The sequence below is a fragment of the Serinus canaria genome, chromosome Z, assembly GCF_022539315.1.
Source record: "Serinus canaria isolate serCan28SL12 chromosome Z, serCan2020, whole genome shotgun sequence".
In the NCBI taxonomy this organism is placed as follows: Eukaryota; Metazoa; Chordata; class Aves; order Passeriformes; family Fringillidae; genus Serinus; species Serinus canaria.
In genome coordinates this window covers 67,988,096-68,001,548 of record NC_066343.1, presented here as the reverse complement: position 1 = coordinate 68,001,548, position 13,453 = coordinate 67,988,096, and the positions used below count along the sequence as shown (strand labels likewise).

At 44.9% G+C, this 13,453-nt stretch overlaps 1 protein-coding gene and 1 long non-coding RNA gene across 17 annotated transcripts in view; one reads left to right on the top strand and one right to left on the bottom strand.

Moving 5' to 3' along the window:
- Positions 1-13,453, bottom strand: part of UBAP2 (ubiquitin associated protein 2) — a 418,367-nt gene that overhangs the window by 102,213 nt on the left and 302,701 nt on the right. For 8 of the 15 annotated variants that reach the window (XM_050987416.1, XM_030236672.2, XM_050987420.1 and 5 more), the window contains exon 1: positions 4,445-4,579. The gene's annotated coding sequence lies outside the window, so the exon portion shown is untranslated. Of the gene's footprint in view, positions 1-3,679; positions 3,782-4,444; positions 4,637-4,695; positions 4,820-13,453 lie in introns of those variants that run through there. The other 7 variants (XM_050987418.1, XM_050987429.1, XM_050987419.1 and 4 more) reach the window with 7 other exon arrangements.
- The window catches only part of LOC115485074 (uncharacterized), a 39,925-nt gene continuing 31,350 nt past the window's right edge, over positions 4,879-13,453 (top strand). For both annotated transcript variants that reach the window (XR_003945813.2, XR_007780562.1), the window contains exons 1-2: positions 4,879-5,331; positions 9,519-9,635. This is a non-coding gene — a long non-coding RNA (uncharacterized LOC115485074). The remainder of the gene's footprint in view (positions 5,332-9,518; positions 9,636-13,453) is intronic.

Genomic DNA, 13,453 nt, shown 5'->3' with positions numbered 1-13,453 from the left:
TCCCTTATGTCACAGTCTCAAAAATGGATCACAAGTCAGTGATCTCCAGAATGCATGACTCAAAGCTGAAATACAAGCAGACATCCATCCCTTGGGACACAATCCATCAAATGCATGGACCAGAGTTTCTTGAATACAATACACTATGTACAGTCAAACAGCAGTGCAAGGTTTGGCACCAGGATTCCTTTCAGATTCCTGTTGCTGAAACTGTGTGTAAGACAACATAAGATTTTGAAAATCAAAGAAGAGCAGAGAAAATTCAGCAGTAGCTTTCAGACTGGAAAAACATAGATAATGAAACAGTACAAAGCCAAGCACTGAGGACAAAATAGCCATGATTCAGTTAACAACATTTTAAAACATTTGGAACAGGAAGCAAAAATGTTTCTGAAGCCATATGCTTCACTCCATATTATTATACATCCATCACCTTCAAACCACTAAACAATACAAATGGAGTAGAAACAAATACTGTGTTTTTCTTCCTCAAAAGCAATCTCAATATGGTCTCTAAAGTACCATCCTAATTTCAGAAACACTACTTTAGTATTAAGAAACCTAAATGAAGTGTTCTAGATTAAACCAATGCCAGACACAACAAAACTGCACAAAGACTTCCTCTTCTATAGCTAACCATTAAAAAATGCTCAGGAACATGGTTATAACTAGTGAATTCAAATTCTACACATTCAACCACAGGATGGCCTAAAAGACTGAGGTAAACATTTCCCCCGCCCCACATTGAACCAGTTTTAAAAAGTACAACCTGATGATTCAAATCTGGAGGTTAACAAAGCATTTGTGTTTTTGTAATTTAATTGTAGATTCACATACTGAATGATTCTGCAACACCAATTCCATTGAACCTGCATCTTCTACAGCAATAAACTGTATTTCCTGTATGATATAGCAGAAAAACAAAACCACAGAGTTTACCATAGGAGAATTACTTCAGGCAAATCTTAAGTCTCAAGAAAGATCAAAGCTCTCTCAACATGGGAAACATTTCATTGTTTTTAATGCAAAATGCTACACTCAGCCAGGTTAAGAAGTCCTCCAAGCTCACCTGTTGGAAGACTGATTTAAGAAGCCTGGGGAGAGAGCGGGAAAAAAAAAAGCGTGACAATTTTACCTTCAAAAGAAACCACAATATTGTGCAGGTTCTACAAAGAAAGCTGGACAAAAATAAATAAAATTTCAATAGCATTGAGACTACAAACAACTCCATCCAAAGGAGCTGCCCTAAGTTGTTCCCATAACCAATTTTACAGGTTTTACAATCTAAAGAGTAAACATAAGTAAAACAATACACTCAGCAAAATATTTATGATGTAGTAAAAGCAGGCTGAGCAAGCCATGAGATCTTAGGCATCAGACCATACCACCTTTAAACTGACTGTCTTTAGTCGCTGTTTCCTCCTTAAAGCATTGAGAAGTAATGGGGAGAGAAAGGCTGAGGGTACCACACCTGTGGAAGGAAGAGCCTTGCGGGAGCCCCAGGCGGATGGGGAGTTCCAACAAACTCCCAGTGCAGATGGCCAAAATCAAAGAGTGTGGACTTTCATGTTAGAGCAAACCAGACAAACCCTTTGTACAGTTTTTCTAAAATATAAACCTGAAGTAATTGCAAAGGAGGCATTTCACAACCTTTCATCCCAGCTCTCACTTTAATGAAATGTAACCTGTTTAGGGAAGTTATATGAAAAACAGTGCAAGTCCAAACTAGGTCTTCTCTGAAAAGCTCAGAGGACCCAATGGGCTACAAGTAAACAGACTGTATGAGAAATAAAGTTAAAATTCACCAAAAGCTCTAGCAGAATAGCATTGCAGTGCATATCATTTTCATTTCCTCTAGCACCTTCCATTCAATAATTCTGAAGTCTACAAACACAACACAGTTTCTCTAATCTGTATTTACAAAGGGGACAAGTCACTTGGCTTCTCCTTCAGCAAACTCATACAGGGCTGTTGGAAAGGACTGAACTCGGGTGTTCAGAGTCCTGCCCCAGTGCTTCAACCAAATAAGAAACAAAGATAAATAAAAAGATTCATAACAGGTCTGAAATTTTACTCCTAGTCTTTCATGAAGCACATATTCTAAGTATCAGTACTAAATGTAACTGAAACTGCATGTAGGCATTACTACTAATAGTAAGACTCTCAGTGATGATTATTAATAGAGCATTAACAGTATATAACACATACACCTTCTAAACACAGTTCACCAGCATGTTACTCTGCTATGACCAATATCAACAGGACAACACCAGCAACAAACATAAAATGTACCAAAAAAATGGCATTTTAAAAGGAAATAATCACCTAAAATAGAAGTTTATGGAAGAAATATAGAGCATCAATTATCTACTTCTAGGTTCTAGAACTGCAGCTTCAAAAAAAAAAAACCGGAAGAGCCAAACAAAAAAAAAAGTTTAAAACTAACAGCTTCTGGTAACAGACAAGATTATTTTGCTGGCTTTCCCCCTAGCTTCCTTAGATTTTAGTGGTGAGTCTGTAGCTTCCATGTACCCTCAAACGATCAAACCCTTCTGTAAATCATGGCACCAAGAGCTTTATGGAGGATGGGCCAAAACAACTGAAACAGTCTAAAGTTCAGAAGCACCAAGCTTTTTTTACTATAGACAGTTTTCAAAATCAACAGACTGATAAAACTACAAATTGAACAAAGTAGAACAGAGCTTGTCGAATTCCCACTCCTGCCCAACTCCAAGATTACCAAGATTACTGAGGTCATAAAAACAGAAGTCAGCTCATTTTTGCGAGTCACAAAACATCACTAATCCTGCAAAGTGATTTAGCCTTGCTTGCTTTCAAGTTACCTAGTGTAAGGTTAAAAACAAATTCTTTGAACAAGTTAGGTCAAACAACTGCAGAGAGATTTGGTCCAGGTATAAATACTGAGTCAGCCAGGTAGGAATCCAAACCCAAATTCCATTAGAGAATGTGATACAACCAAGGGAATTGCTAAAAGGGCCTGGTAAATATTAAAGAAGCAAAAGCCAGGAGGCTGAGTTGCTGCCATTTTTTGTGAAGGGCTCTGTTTCAATAGCAAGCACTGCTCCCCCCCTTCCCTTCCCTCACATCCAGCTCCAATTTCTCTACTTGGAAAAAACCAGCTGCTCTCAGGCCAGGACGGCCCCTCCACTCCCCTTCCACAACTTTCCTTCACAAAGCTCTGTAGCAAATCCCGAGTTTCTGTTCCACAAGACATCCTGCTCCTCTGAACACAGCCAGGGGTGCTCTGCACATCCACACTCCTGGTGCTAGCACACTTACAAGAGAGAAGCTTCAAACCAGTCCACCCTGCTCCCAGGTGGCACCCAACAGCACTGCAGACATTCTAGCACAAGCTTTTAAACCTATTCCACATCAGAGTTCAGAACCTTGTCATTAGACTCAAACATACACCAGGTTCTTTCTACATCCAGCTTCTTGCACAGGAATGCCTAGCAGTTCACTTCCCTGCTGCAATTTTCTTCAGCAACAGGAGAAAACGCAGAAGAACGTTCTGTTGTTTTTAAAGGCGACATAAGTCAGCCCTGCCGTGACATCCAATTCCAAGCAACCACACACAGCCGATGGCAAGGAAGGACTAAATTAGAGAGCGTTAATAGAGGAAACGGTTCATTCATCGTCATGTCCTCAAGTAACCCACCGTAGCTGCTGAAATGTTATTGTCTCGAGGTGTGATCCCCCCCACCACCAGGGAGGGAATAGCCGGAAAGGGGATGAGCCATGACAACATGGAAGTAAAGCCCTGCAAAAGTCATAGATCGATACTTCATCATCCACTTGTTCACTTCTCGAGCTGCCACCTCCCGTCTGGCCTGACTCCTGCCGCCAGCCCCACTCCTCCAGCTGGTCCCGCTTTCCTGACATGCCCCGGAGTCAGAGGCACCAACCCGCCAGAGGGAAACCCTCGCTGTAGGAGACCAGCACCTCCAAAAAAAGATGAGAACCCCTCCTCGAAGGCGGACACGGTGGAGGACCCCCTCCCGCGGCTGTCAGGGAGTACAGACGGAACCCACCTCTCCCGGGGCCAAGCGGGCACCCCCTCCTCAGCCAGGTGGGCGCTGCCCGCACCCGCGGCCCCGCTGAGCGGGAGAGAAGGGGGGCGGAGGGGCGGGGGGAGACGGCGATCTAGGCCAGGGCGAAGCTTCCCCGGGGCGGCCGCCACAAAAAGTAGGGCAAAGCCGCGTCCCCCCGTCCAACCCGTCGGCGGGCGGGCCGGGGCTGGGCGGCCCGGGCGGACACCGACCGACCCGCGGACCAAGGGACCGCAGGGCGGACAAAGCGGGGCCGGGGCCGGGCCCGCGGGGCCTCGGGGGCGGCTGAGGGGGGAAGCGGCCGCGCACGGGTACCGTTGGCCGGGACGGGGGCGGGTGAGGGGGAGCCCGCGCGCCCCCCGCGCGCGCGGTACCTGCCCGGTGCGCTCACAAAGCGGCGGCGGCGGCGCCCGCGACCGTCACGTGACCTCCCCCTTCTCCTTCTTCTTCTTCTTCTTCTTCTTCTTCTTCCTCCTCCTCCTCCTCCTCCTCCACGCGCGCGCGGGGTCGTTTCCCCTCCCCACGTGACGTGACGCGACGCAACGCGACGCGACGCGACGCGACGCGACGAGCTCGTGCGCAGCGCAGCCCCGCAGCGCAGCCCCGCCCCGCGCCCCTCACGCACCGCCCGCACGCGCCCATTCACCGGCGCCTTCTTCCGCCTCTGCCTCCCGCCCCCTCCCGGTGAACACGTGAGCAGCGCGCGCGGGGGGGAAAGACCGCCTCTTCCTTTCGCCTTTCACGTGACCGGGTCCCCGCCCCTCCCTCGGCGCGAGCGGGGCGGGAGGAAGGGGCGGGGCAGCGGAGCCCCGCCCCAGGGGCGCGTGAGCCACCCCCTGAGGGCCCGGCTGAGGGTCCCCTCCTTCCTGGTGCCGAGTGAGGAATCCCCTGAAGGACCCCAGTAAAGGACACCTGGAGGTGCCCTCGGGAGGGGCCGCGGGAATTACTCCACAAGTTCCTGAGGAACCCCTCGGGAGAGGGGAACCCCATGAGAGCCCATGCGAGGATTCCGCTGAGGAACCCTCTCAGGGACCGCGTGAGGGACACCGTGTGAGGCACCCCCTGAGAAGCCCCTCTAAGGGATACCGTGACGGAGCCCGGTGAGGGACCCGGGTGGCATAGGAGTGGGGCATTTTAGAACCAGTTCTGCACTTACATTAATGTCGGCATCTCCTTCTTTTGAGAGGGTGGGCACAAAGGAGCCACCCTGTTGACAAAGAGAACTCCAGGACAAAAGACAGCCGCACTACAGGAGGAAAAAGTTAAGTATGGTGGGGATTAATGGAGAATAGGGAGGGGATGGCACAGCAGAATTGTGTTAGAGAACTTGGTGCAGCTTCTAGCAGTCTAAACGATGACAGGACAGATGGCAAAAAAGGATAGTCAATAGGTGCAGCTTCTAGCAGTCTAAACGATGACAGGACAGATGGCAAAAAAGGATAGTCAATAAAAGTTGACTCCTGAGATGAGTTTTGTGTTGTGAGTCAGGAAGGGGGAAAAATCCAAACCACAAACAAAAACGTTTCTTCCATTTAGGATTTTTCCTGCTGTGTATTTTTTCCATTGTGTACAGCACCTCTGGTTGCCGAAAATGAAGTGGTCCTTACCCCTTGGGCATCATTGCAAGACCTAGCATATTAAAGCCAGGCTTACCCTGTGTGTACGCTGGTCTCTGCTTGGTGCTGAGCAGGCAGGGCTGGTGAAGGTGCTGTTCAGACTGTTCAGCCCCTGGTGCCACCAGTGATTAAGTCCCAAGGTCCTTGACCTTTGCTGTGGTCAGATATCCTTTACTGCTCATCCTGTCCCTTAAGGCCATATTCTCCATGTAAGTAGAAAGTGCATGAAATCTGATTTTACCCTAAACAGTATCTAAAAATTAATCTGTGTTTTTAATGTTCTGCCTTCTCTGCATAAAGTAGACCGATTTAGCCAGTCTGCATCCTTGACACTTGCTGCATAGATGGCCAGGAGCAACAACAGATCCTATTGCTGCAAGATCTCCCTATTCTTGTTTTTTTCTCAGGGAGATAAAGGGTCCTTTGAACTAAATTGAAATTCAGAACAAACAGTGCACAGGTATTGTTGATTTTTTTTTGATGCAGCTGTTGATATTTTTTATTACTATAGCAGGGGGACAATTAATTACAGCTGTAAACAAAGTTTCACAAGCTTTGTGGCAAACATGTCTGCAGCTCCATAATCTGTGTGGATTTGATCAGTATTGTTAGCATTTTTCCATCATGGCTTGGCAATCCTTTGATAATCAAGATGGAAATTTGTGCAGCACAAAACAACAAAGGCTAAGAGCTCTTGGGATGCTGTAGTCAGATAGTGTAGTGCCAGCTGGAATGTGTCTCTGAAAATCACACTGAATCCAGCCCAAGAGCATTTGGGATGGGAGAAAACTGAGCAGAGATACCAGGACCAAAGTGTTGTAGACTATTTCTGCTGTACATGGAGTAAATATAAATGAGAAAATGGAATACTGCACTGACAAAGCTTCCAGAGGAGAGCTAAAGGAATAAACTGGTGGAGGCTTAGGAACAAAGACCTTCACTCCAAATATTGATCAGGAGGAATTTCTTCACTGAAGGGTGGTGAAGCATTTGGATGGACTTCCCAGGGAGGTGGTAGGAGTGTTCAAGAAATGACTGGACGTGGTACTTAGTGCTCTGTTCTAATTGCCAAGTTACTGATCAGTCACAGGACTCGCTTTCAGGTGTCTTTTCCAACCTAAATGATCCTGTGATTCAGTATATCAGATTTGGAGAGAAGACCCTGCACTAAACACTGTGAAGATTTGACCAGGCCTGGCAGGCAACATTGTGAAGATTTGACCAGGCCTGCCTACTGCCTGTGTCAGGATTCTTATCTGCTGTTACAAGGATTTACAACCTCTTCAGTTTTCCAGGCAGTAAATAACTGTCTGGCGCAGGTGCAAATCCAGATAGCCTATTTCAGCTTACTGCAGGATTGTTTTTCTCAGTCACTTTCTGCAGATTTCTGAAATAGGCTACAGTTCACATACCAGAGGCTGGACACCACTGTTCTGGTGCTTTGGCATTCTCCTTCCCTATCACATTTGTGGGTGGGGAAAACTGCTTGTGTTAAGCATGTCATCCTGTTCCTAGTTCAGGAGTCTATTCTACTTCTGTGTTGCAGTAAAACCATCTCTTCTTGACAAGCTCAGGTGGTACTATCTTCCCTGTTGCTAATGCTCTCTTCCACTTTCCACACGCCAACTCTTTCCCCTCAGGCACATTGGACAATTGGTCTGACTGAGCTGAAGTTCAGAGCAGTTTTTTGCTATTTATTCTGAAGTTTTTATTGTCTTTGTGCCCTGTTTTTTTTTTTCTTTTTTACATCACTTGGTCTAATAAAATATTACTCTTTTCTGCAAACTGGTCTCACAGCCCTGACCCTGATGACACCTCTTCAACAGCACTACCTTTTTCCAAAATATGTTGCACTAGCCTCAGAAAGTTAACATAATCCAGGTACACAAGCTCTGCAAGGGAGAGGCTCAGTATAAAGAAACCAGTCTTGACTTTGAGCTTTGAGTTGAGTTTGCAGGGAGTCTGTGTAGAAGCCCAGAAGGTAATGGGGCTAATCTCAAACACTGATAGCCAGGTAGCTGCAGAGCCAGCCAAGGATTGTTGGTACTAGCAGCCAGGGGTTGTTAGCAGTAACACAGTGGGAGAATGAACAGAATGTGGCTGGAAAAGGGGCCACATGGAGGTAGAGCAGCACTTTTCTGGGACAAACATCCTTATCCTGGCTCCTGGAGATTAGCACAACACAACACAGCACAAGTGTAGGAATGAGGTCAAGAAGCAGGCATGTAGGAGGATACCACCAAATACCCTGAACCCTCCGGCCCATTTCCACAGCAACTAAATTACACCGAAAGGGAGAAATTTACCTCCAGTGCAGGGAAACTTACCTAGAAAAAGGTACCCCCACAAAGCGCAGGTCCCTGTGTGAGCACCCCAGGACCCTGAACACCCCATCATCTACATCAGCAATGGAGTCAGGACTGCTGATCTCTCTTTCTCTCTTTGTCCCTTCACTTCTCCTCTTTAAGACAGCTCTATCTCTTTCTCTCTTCCCTTTGACCTCTCTCCTTCATTTTAAACCCACTGCCATGTGCTTATAGGACATCATAGTCTAACATAACAGTTTCCATGCAGAGTGTGTAATAGAACTTTGTAAGATTTTGTGGGCCCTTGTAGCCATTATATTTTCTGAAAAATCCTTAGGATTTTTTATCCTGAGAAGCTGAGGCCTCAAGAACAAATGTAAACAATTATTATCTGCTGCTGTGAAATGCAACAGGGGGGTCTGTGATTGGTCTTCTGTGGTTGTTTCTAATTAATGGCCAATCACAGTCCAGCTATCCAGACTGTCTCGGTCAGACACAAGTCTTTGTTATTCATTCTTTTTCTATTCTTAGCTAGCCTTCTGATGAAATCCTTTCTTCTATTCTTTTAGTATTAATATAATATAATATAATATAATATAATATAATATAATATAATATAATATAATATAATATAATATAATATAATATAATATAATATAATATAATATAATATAATATAATATAATATAATATAATAATAAATCAAGCCTTCTGAAACATAGTCAACATTCTCCTCTCTTCCCTCATCCTGGGATCCCTGTGAACACTGTCACAGGTCCTCTGACTTTTGCTTTTTCTTTTGTCCCTAAGCGTCTGCAAATCTTAGGTGCTCCCTTTTCCTGAAGGGTGGGATGCCACAATATGGAATTCTCCCTAGCTATAATGGAACAATTGAAAATTTTGGTGGCAAAGTGTAGTCTTCTCAAGAGAACTGCCACAGGGATTTGATAAAAAGAGATGTTATCTTTGGGCATACCTGGGGTTGCTGCTGCATTTAGATGTGGGGTGAAGCTTGTGGGGATGCTGCCAAGAAATGGGATCTAATGTATTAGATTGTGTTGATATGCCTGCACAAGCAGAGCTTCTGCAACAATTGACTTGAAAGAGTTGCCATTTACATTATGGAAGCAAGCCCTTCTAGAGATACCATTCATGATGGTGAAGGCAGGAAGGATAATGATGTCATTGCATCCAGCCTTCATAAAGCCCAGGCCATTCAAGTCATAACATCCACAGGCTGCGTTAGTCCATCAAGTCTCAGCATCATCCTTGGAATTTGTGTTGGGCTGCTTGATCATTCTTTAGAGACAGTGTGTCCCTGGAGATGACCCTTTTCTCCAGGTGGTCCCTGCAGACCTTGATCCAAGTTTTCTTACTATGTAGTTTGGCTGTATGAAAAAGGTGATGCATTTTCATGTGACCAGAATCTGAAATCATTCTGCACAACCACCTTAACCCTGCTGTTATTTTCCATTCCTTCAACCTTTTCCAGAAAACATTTTATCTGAATGTGTATTTATTTCTAGATTGTCAAGACTGTTCCATGTCTGAGCCTGATACTGATCCTGCAGAGCCCTGCTTAAACACCTATCTAAGAAGGATGCTAGTGAGATTTAACCTGTCTAGTACATGCTCTTCTAATGGTGAGTGCTGAGTTTGATCTGTCATGTTCCCTGATTTAATTCTCTGATGTGCCTACCCACTGTTACCTCTACCAGGCAACTGTTTCTAAGAATTAAACTGACTATTTTTAACAGACTTTTTTTCCATACAACATTGTTGTTTGACATTAGCTGTGTATCTAGCCTTGAATTATCTAGTTAGTCCTTTATCAGTTTTCCATTATTTTGTCTGTGACATCAGAGAAAGTAGTCTACAGATGCCTGGTCACTGCTCTAACTGCTCTAATGTCATGCTTCCTACCTCTTAAAAGTTCCCCAGATTAAATTATCTCCAAGAAGACAGAAGTTTCCTTGGCCAGGTCCAAATAACTTGGTGGGGTAGAGTTGCAGTAGATGATCACTGAAAGTCTTTTAAACATCCTTGCACAGTGTTGCATGCTGCCTCTTGGAGCACTTACAGACCATCTATCTTTATCAGTTGGATTTTAACAAGCCTAGTGGACTCACAGCCCTCACTTCCTCCAGGTAATATAAAAGTTCCTGTAATGAATGGTAACAAACTAATAGTATTGTAAAGTGGAAGCTGGATTTGCACTATTTGCTGTTTTTCCCCAAACTTCATCTTAGAATAAATTACAAGCGTTTTTATCCTGTGATTTTAGGAGAATGTTTTGAATAGTGTGTCCAAGGATATTTGCCAACTCTGTTTAAATGTCAGCCATCTGTTTTCAGTTTTAAAAGGGCTGTTTGTAGATGCAGCAACTGGCAATGGCAAGAGCAAAGCCGTGAGCTTGGGAAACCCCAGGGAACTGCAGGCTGGTGAGCCTCCACCCAGCCCTGCAAAGATGATAATAATGAAAGCCTCAAACATTGAGGACAAGAAGGTGACTGGCACTAGTATTCAGTGTGGATTTACACTGGAGAAGTCCTGTCAGGCTGACCTGGTCACCCGGTCTGTGATGAAATGACTGCCTTGATAAATGAGGGGAGAGGAGACGAATGTTGCTCAGTTTGAGCAAAACTTTCAGTGGTGTTTGCTGAAAGAGTCTCATAGACAAACTGATGGACTACAGACTGGGTTTATGGACAGTGAAGTCACACTGAGAACTGCAGAGCTGCCTGGTTCAAGGGGTTGTGATCACTGGCACAAAGTCCAGTTTGAGTCTAGTCACTGGTGTTGTGACCTAGGTCCTGGGACCTGTACACATTCAAGCTCCAGATGTTTTCCTTCTCTTTAAGCAACAAGATGAGTAGCCCAGAGCACAGGACTAAAAGCTTTCTGCAAAACCAAATAAACTCCAAGTTCAACAGCAACAGACTACAAGGTAACAGGGACAGTAGGGTTTTTTTGGAGTCAAAGCCTATTTATACTTGTAAAAAGCTAAAGTTGGCTTTCTGCAATTAACAGGAAAAATGCTTCTATAAATACACATGGCAAGTCTCCACATCCCAAGACTCCTATAATTTATTTCCAGGAAGGAAAAAAAAAATCTCCATGAAGTGGTTTTACCAGATGACAAGATCATTAATTGGTATAGCTTAATAGTGCAGTACTGGCATCCTCACTGGCTGGCTGCAGTGTGGTGTCCAGCAGCCCTCAGCAGTAGTACACAAGCTGCCACCATAGCACATGAGGAAGTGAATCTTACTATCTTAGTACCGAACAACCTTTCCTCATGCTTTTGGCTCCAAGACCTTTCTTGGGGCTCAGATACATGGAGAAATTAGCCAGAATTTCTTCCTAGGTGAATACTTGCCTAGAACACTGCAGTTATTGGGGTGGAGTTTTGCAGCAACAGAGTCAGTCTGTCTGCCCAAAGACAACCTTTAGTCATATTTTTTTCAGTTGTCTGGAATCTGTAAAATTTCTATTGTAACTGAGTCTGTGTGCTTCACATTCAACCTGCATCAGGCACTGCAGTGGGTTTGTAGAGAGAGGAAACCCCCAGGATAGGAAAACTTTTGACAACACAGGGGAAGAAAACCCACAGGCACTGATTACACGGGTTACAAATCTTTTTGCTGACATTTCAGCATCCGTGGAACATGACCTCACTCTGTTTATGTCTTTGGCACAAATAGCACAAGCAATGTCTAGATGACCTTTTTGATCGCAGCTCTGCACGTGAGGCCTGTAGCTTCTCTCTCACCTCTGCCAGCTCATGGTACAGCTCAGTGAAGAGGAAAGAGTAAGGCTCTCTATGCAGGGCAGTATTTTGGAGCAGCTGACACATACCTCCCAAAAGCCATGTTGGCCACATGTCCCTTGAGCCTTTTAGGGGGCTGAAGCCCTCCTGACAATTGTTCTTCCAGAAGAGGCTTGAGAGGGACTGAGGAAGCTGGCAGACAAAGCACAGAAATTCTTGTTTTCTAATACACTCTGAACTTTCTCACTTTCAATGTCTCAAAAATCGGCCACCTCTTGCCCAAAAAACATTTCAAGCACTATGTCTTGGCATCTCTTTATTCATGAATTAATTTATTGTATCTTGAAAGCACCTTGTATTTGAAAGACTATCCTGATCTCTCATTCAGAGACAGGGTGAGTACAGGAATGGCTAGGAAGAACTAACAGAACAGTGTGAAACTGTTCTGAGTTCTGTCCTGGTTTGGCTTCCTCCTGGAGCAACAGCAGTGCCAACCAGCTGGCAAGAGCTGAGGCCCCAAGTCACAGAGATCAGAAACAAAATACACCCAAGAAGGGAAGTGATGACAGCCAAGGAAACCTGCAGCAGCTGGGCTGAAGCTGGAGGCAGGCAGCAGATTGAGTGTTGAAAGGGGTAATGTCGACTGCCACATGTTTGTAACATACAGTGAAGGCATAGTTGATAACACCATAGACCAGCTGCAGACTCCAGGCCAAGGAGTGCAGTGGGTCTCATTTTGGTTCCACAGACAGGAATGACAGTGGCCACACATGTACATCCAAGCATGGCCAGTGAGAAAGCACCAAGAGAACCTAAACCTTTAGGCAGGAGTGAAGACTCTGACTGTGAAACAGATAAAAATCTATTCCCCCAAAAATGGTGAGCTGCCTTACATAGGGAAACAAACTGATTCATCTAAACTATGAATGGGAAAGCAAGGAGACCTGCAAGACAGGTGATGTGACAAAACAGATTAATGCTAAAATTAGCTGCTTGGGCACAATTTAGACTTTTTATTACTGAGATTTAAGCTGGACATGCATTTAAGTGGAGCTCAGTTAATACCAACAGCTTTGGAATTTGTGAGCTCATTTTTGATCTTGGTCTGTTAGTCAGCTAACAGGCCCCACACCATCTGAATGCTGTACTCAATGGAGCATCAGAGGCTGGTGGGGAGTTAGTAACCCTGGTTACCAGTGCTCTCACTAACCGATCATTTTCTGTATGTCACCAGGGCCAGGGGCTTTGGTTTTCCTTTGCATCTCTGTTTGATTAGAAGGCTCAGTGGAATGACAGTGATAGTGTTCCTATGTCTTTTTAAAGTCTGCCCTTCCAGCATTCACAAGTATCAGTAATGCCTACTATGGGGAGCAGAGATGATGCAGCTGGAGACGTGGTCTTCCACCTAGCTTAAAAACCTTAACTTACAAAGTTTGAGCTTGCCCATGTTCATGGAAACTAGCCTCTCAGGATGAGGCCAAGGGTGAAGACAGGGAGGCAGAAGCTGATTTTAGAATTTTGATGTCCAGCATAAAACTAAGACATCTCAGACACTTCCTCTTCTGAAAAAATAAGTTTACCACTTATAGACAGTGAAATAGGACAGCTGTGTGAAGGCCTCACTCTCCTGTGCAATGAAAATATGTGGAAATGCTATAGATGCAGTTTTGGGACGCAAGATCTCCCTAAAAC